At 48.6% G+C, this 6,195-nt stretch overlaps 1 protein-coding gene across 1 annotated transcript in view; it reads left to right on the top strand.

Annotated features, from left to right (window-relative positions):
* The window catches only part of ECE1 (endothelin converting enzyme 1), a 58,550-nt gene that overhangs the window by 20,559 nt on the left and 31,796 nt on the right, over positions 1-6,195 (top strand). The window lies entirely within an intron of this gene.

The following is a 6,195-nucleotide window of genomic DNA, read 5'->3' as shown; positions in this document are numbered from 1 at the left end:
TAGCTTGTCTGTGCCCCACTTTCCTCACATGTAAAAATGCACATTAGCAAAATGATCCCTTGGGGTTGTTTTGTTCTGGGGTGATGTTGAGGATTCAGTAAGGGAACCCTCCTGCCTGTGTTCAGCGGGAATGATTTTTTTGTAGTTCCTTCTATTCCTAAAAGTCTTCTTCCTAAGTCCTGGCACCATATTGTCTGCGTCACCCACTGGGCATGTATTGCATATACTGAGTTATGCTCGCAGAATGAACGACAGATGTTTCTCCTACTGCTGCCTTTTAACTTTTCCTATAGAATGTGTATATCCCCAAATAAATTATTAGCTCTTGAGGGAAAGAACTATGCCTTTTATATCCCTCACCGCCCCCCACACACACACACTGCACCCAGCAAAGAACCTGGAAGATATTCAGTAATTATTTTTTGAACAAATGAATGCATGATGAGTAAACGAATTTGCTGAACATCAAGAAATAATCAAAAGTCAATGAATATTTGTAGAAGGAAGGACTAATTAAGAGAAACACCTTGGTTCCGGTACTTTTTAAGCCATAGAAAGGATTTTAGGGAGCTAAACAGAAGTCTTAATTTATGAGCCAGAAGATTTTCAATCTACTAAAATCGTTTCTCTGGAAGAGTCTAGTTCCAAATCTGGTTCCATCATTTAGTTCCAAATCTGGTCAGGGCCAGGGCGGGACATGGTACCCCAAGACCCCAGGCCATCTGCACTGTACTTCTGCATTCTTCCCTACCCACCCTTCACTGTCTTCTTATCCTTAATCCCTGTCAGGAACCCCCTCAGTGTGCCTAAGCCAGGCCTGTGTCTCAGTGACCAGCTCCATCTTGAATTCCATGGACCCCACGGTGGACCCCTGCCAGGACTTCTTCACCTATGCCTGTGGTGGATGGATCAAAGCCAACCCTGTGCCTGATGGTCACTCACGTTGGGGGACCTTCAGCAACCTCTGGGAGCATAATCAAGCCATCATCAAGCACCTCCTCGGTAAGCACCCAGCAGAGGGGCCAGTGAGAGGGCTGCAGAGGAGGGCTGTCAGCAAAACCTGCCAGGCCAGGCCCAGTTAAAGGAGGAGTTTGGCAGAATAGAGAGACTGTGGGCTTTGGAGTAAGTGAAACCGAGTTAGAATGCCTGCCTCATCAGTTGCGTGATCCTGAGTAAGTTACTTTTCTCTGATCCTCATTTCCTTCATCCGTAAAGCAAAACTAATAAAACTCAAACTGCAGAGTTTTGAGAACTAGAGAGCACACACGTTGAAATGGTAGCATGGTGTGTGTGCACATAGTGGGTGCACAAGAACTGATAGCTGTGGTCCTTGCTTTTCTGGCTTCAGGTTGCCACTTAGTTCTGTCATCTTGACTATGAGTTTTGCAAGATGTGAGCAAAAGGAGTCAAGGCTGAGCACACTAGATCAGATTTTAAGGTTGTGAGCAGATAAAAGTTATAACAATGGTTTGTTGGGAGTTACTCATTGTAGAAAGCAATCTTTCTTGGCCTCCTGATAATCAGGCTTGCATGCTAAGCCTCTAACCAAAGTTCTTTTTGCCCCTTGTGAGGCCTTTGGACCTCTGGTTGACCTTAGTGTTGGTGGTCTTATCCTTAGATTAGAATCCCACGTCTGTCATGTTTGCAGCTCTATCCCTAATCTTCACTGAGTTAACATCTGCCTGTTGGGATCTTATTCCACGTGAAATCACACCATTTCGTACTGTCACATGTAGTGGTCCTGACTTGGCACCCCTAAGCAGCTGAGATCTTCGCCATTTTTCCTGCTGACCCCATCCCGGGACCCTAAATACCGAAGGGGTTAGCTCATGAAAAGCCAGACAATAATCCATCAATGAGAGAACTTAGATTCGATAAATACTTACTAAATTAAGTTTTTAAAAAACCCTTAAGATACTCAAAAGTAGGTAAAATAGAAGAAGACACCTAAAAGGGGACAAATCTTCTCAAAGAGACAGAAACTTTCCTATAAGATAGAAAAGATTCTAATTTGAGAGCTAGGAATTACAGGCAACTATGTCTTTTAGATAAAAGATCTTTCTTTCTGACCCCAGGGGGCAAGGCTAATGCTGGGTGAAACCCACCTACCATTTTTTCTTGGCTCCCAGCAGCTCTTGGGCAGGGCCCCTTGGCAGCCCCTGTTAGCAGCCTCCTGCTTGTCTCCCTGAGGACCAGAGCAGGGTGGTGGGTGGGTGAAGGTGTTTGCCGCTCTGTAGGTCAAGGACAGCAAAGCCCTTTCCTGCTGTATGCTACCTGAGTGCCTTTGAAAGAGGACACGGCCTTTCATTTCAGAACTAGAAGCTTAAAAGGCAAATATGTCTGTGGTGGCCAGACTAGACCTCAGACTTGTCCCTTCCCCAGAACCTAAAGACACAGCCGGCAGCTGGGCAAGGGCTATCAACCAAAGCAGGGGAATAGTCCAGGTAGGATAACAAGATGGGCTAGTGCCTCTGGGTTCAAATCCTGCTCTGCTGCCACTCACTGTGTTTTCATGAGTCAATAACGTAACCTCTCTGGGCTTCTTCTCTCATCAGTACAGTGGGAACTGTGCCTCCTCTAGGTTAGGAAAATTAAATGGGGAAATTCATTTAAAGTGCTTCGTGTGCCTAGGCCTGGCATATTGTGATGGCTGCTGTTTATGTTGGTGTCAATGTTATTATTCACCCTTGACCTTTGCACAGCACTTTACAGTTTACAGAGCTCTTTTGTCGATGTCATCTTATTTGGTGCCATAGGATAGAAGCTGGGAAGGGATTGTTCACCTCATTTGAGAGATGAGAGAAAGGTCCTCAAGACAGGCTAGTGAGCAGCAGAGCTGGGGGTTGTCTGACTTCTGGTCAGCTGTCCCATCCCCTGTCCCACACCACTGCCTTCAGATATAAGGGACAGGTACAGGCCCCTTCCCACCTCATTGGAGAAAGCCTGCAGGAAGCAGAGAGCACTGAGGGTCTAGATAAAAGAAAGAGACTAAGTTTTGTGCAGTGGCCGCTGTTCCAGGGTCTTTACACTCACCACCTGCTTTGTTCTCACAACTACCCAAGACTCAGGAACTGTTGTTCCCGTTTTGTAGATGAAGAAACTGAGGCTCAGAGAAGTTAAGTAACTTTGCCAAAGATAGACCTCCAGTCTAGAATCAAGAGGGGCTCCAGCCCTGGGGAGCAGTTAGCCCCGAGAGGGGACAGGGGAAGGAAGGCGGATGGGCAGGCCCACTAACTTTCCAGCGAGGCCCAGAACTGGCCCTCATGTGTGCTGCTCTCAGGTCTGGGTCCTGCTGGTTCTGGGGCTGGTTCTTATCAGAAAGATTCCGGGTCTGTACAGGACTGAATCTACTACCTGCTTCACCCTCAAGGGACAGGGCCCATGAGGAGTAGCCTCCAGTCCTGGGCTCTAGCCTTACATCCACCCCATCTCGGAGGGTCCAGATATGGATGGGGAGCTGCCCGGAGCTGGGCATGGGACAGCCAGAGCCGTGCATTCCTCCCTTGACCCAGGGCCAGGCTCTGGGGGTAAGAAGGGGCCCCACTGCAGGGTTTTGAAGTCAGGCAGCCCTGGCATGCAGCTTATCATCCGTGTGGCCTTGGACAAGCGACCCGGCTTCTCTCCAGCTTAGTTTCATTATCTATAAAATGGGGATAATGGTGCCACCTAATACACAAGGGTCCTGTGATTACTACTGACCTGTATGTGATGGTCAGAGAACTTAGCCCAGAGCCTGGCACCTAGTAAGAGCTCAGCAAAGCAGAGCTGCCTTTCTTGGCATGGTAGGTGAGTTCCAGCCCAGACTGCTCCCTAACAAGCCTGTGACTGCAGAGAAGCTGCTCAGCTTCTCAGCACCCCAGCTCTTCACCTACAAAGTGGGAACTAACTCAGAGCATTGGGAGGGATGCTCTAAGGTTTAATGGGGTGGTTGAAGGAGTAATTATTGCTTATTTCATTTCTTACGGGAGCACTGATGAGTACCAGTTATCAGGGAAGGAGGTGCGGGCCGTACCCACGACCGTGCTGGGCCATTTACTTGCTTTATCAGCCACGGTGTAGGCTGTCTGTACCCATTTTACAGATAAGACTCACAAGTACAGAGACAGTGTATTTCCTAGGAAATGGGGGAGTAGGGCCTCAACCTGCATTCTTTCTCTGCTGACTCTCCACTGAGTCAGATTCAGCATGCAGAGGCCATGGAGCGGCCACAAGTGGTTCGCCAACCTCTTTTCCCCTGTGGCTGCTTGACTGAACTCTCTAGGCTGGACAAGACCTGGCCCACCAGGTATGATGAACACAGGAACCAGGGTCACTCTCATGTCATACTGATCGGGAGCTTCCCAGAATGTACGTCCTGGGGGCTCCTCCCTCCAGGCTCAGTCTTGGGAGCTAGTTTGGAAAGGGCCTCTCACCTGTGGGCCTTGATACCTGGAAACCCCTGCAGGAGCAGGAGGCAGATAAGTGGGTGACAGAAAACTGCAGGAATGTGGGCTAGTTAGTGCATTCTTAGGCTGAAGGCCAAGCTGGTTTCAGCTTCCGCAGGACAAGGGGTCAGACAGCAGGCCTCAGGAGGGAGCTGAAGCTAATGCGGATTAGAACAGGAACGGGGGTACCTGGGCCGTCTGAGCTGGCCTGGGGTGAGCTTCCTTAGGTGGAAGGAGGAAAAGGGACTTTAAGAGTACCATGAGGACTGTGTCAGCTGGCCAGGCAGAACAACTGTTGCCATCAACTTGTGTGTAAGCTTGGGCACGCCATTCCTTTCTGTGAAGAGTGAATTTACCCTAGCCACCTCAGAATACATCCAGGCAGATCTGTAGCAAGTGAGTTGAATTGGGCCAAGTGCCACCATGGCCTGTCCTTGCACCTGCTGGCTGGAGGGCAGTGACATCAGCTGCATGAGATGCAGATGCCTCACCCAAGAGACACTCTTGACGCCCACCCAGGCTGCCAGCTTGAGTTGTCCTCATAGGCTTGGGGAGATAAGAGTATGACCTCAGTTCATCAGGAGAGGGATCACCTCTTAGGCGGGGCCTTGCCTTAGGCTTTCTAGCTTGAGGTGTTCGCACAGACTATTCTGCCATCTAGAGTACCTACCCCCCCACCCCGCCCTCAAACTCATTTCCTCCATTATGCCTTCCCTGGCTACCAAAAGGCCTCTCTGGACTTGAGCTACAATTACGTTTTGTGTGTCTGTCTTATTTACTGTATTTTATATTATAAGATTAACGCATGCAAAATAAAATTAACACCTGCTTATTGTAACAATTCGAGCAACACAAGGTTCCATAAAGAAGAGATGAGCAGCCTTCCTTCCTTCTGCCCCTGACACCAGTGTCCTTGAGAAACACATCCAGAGTCATTCCCAGAGCATTGAATTTGTCTGTGTCGGTAACTTGGCAATTAATCATGTCTTCTGTGATATCTCTTGTATTTTTATTTTGATTTATTTTTCTAGTACTTACTGTCAAATGTAGCTTCATCTTCCTGTGTACACTGGAAACTCTGCAGACAAGATCCACACCTGAAATGCTTTCTCTCCAGTGTTATGTCTACAGCAGCGGGTCTTCTTTCCCGTTTGGGGGATGGTTAAATGGACAGATGGATGAATTGATCCAAGGAGGAGAGTGGGTGTCCAGAGCTGCTTAGGGGCGACTGGACTGCTTTAGGTCTTCCTCTGGGTTTTTTTTTTTTTTGAGCCAACCTGCAGGCAAGGATAGGAAAGCAGAGAAAGCTTAGGCTCCTTTCCTGGCCTCAGCCACTCACTTGTGTGACCTTGGACAAGTTACCCCACTTCTTGCCTGTAAATTGAGTGTGATACTAATAACACCCACTGGTGGAAATTGTTATGACAAGATGCACACACAACTGTGCCCACACACAGAGGAGCAGTTCATTTTCTCCAGGAGACCAAAGGATGGCTGGGCTCAAGTTCCAGTGAGTCCCCCGTTAGCTCTGCCTCCCTGGGCAAGTTCTCTGTTTCCCTGGGCCTTGTTTTTCTTCTCTGTGAAATGGGGTGATACTGTGTACTTCGGGATGTCAGGGTGGTGATGAAAAGATCTCAGCGCAGGGCCTGGCCTGCAGTAGGTGATGGTATTATCATTCTTTTTTGTTCTCCTGTAGAAAAAGGCACTCTTATCAGCTCCCTACTTCCCCTCACAGGATGGGACTCCTGAGGGCTGTGACTGAGTTGAGTCT

Source organism: Pteropus vampyrus, unplaced genomic scaffold (assembly GCF_000151845.1).
Source record: "Pteropus vampyrus isolate Shadow unplaced genomic scaffold, Pvam_2.0 Scaffold36, whole genome shotgun sequence".
NCBI classification, from domain to species: domain Eukaryota; kingdom Metazoa; phylum Chordata; class Mammalia; order Chiroptera; family Pteropodidae; genus Pteropus; species Pteropus vampyrus.
This window is presented reverse-complemented; position numbering and strand designations above follow the sequence as displayed.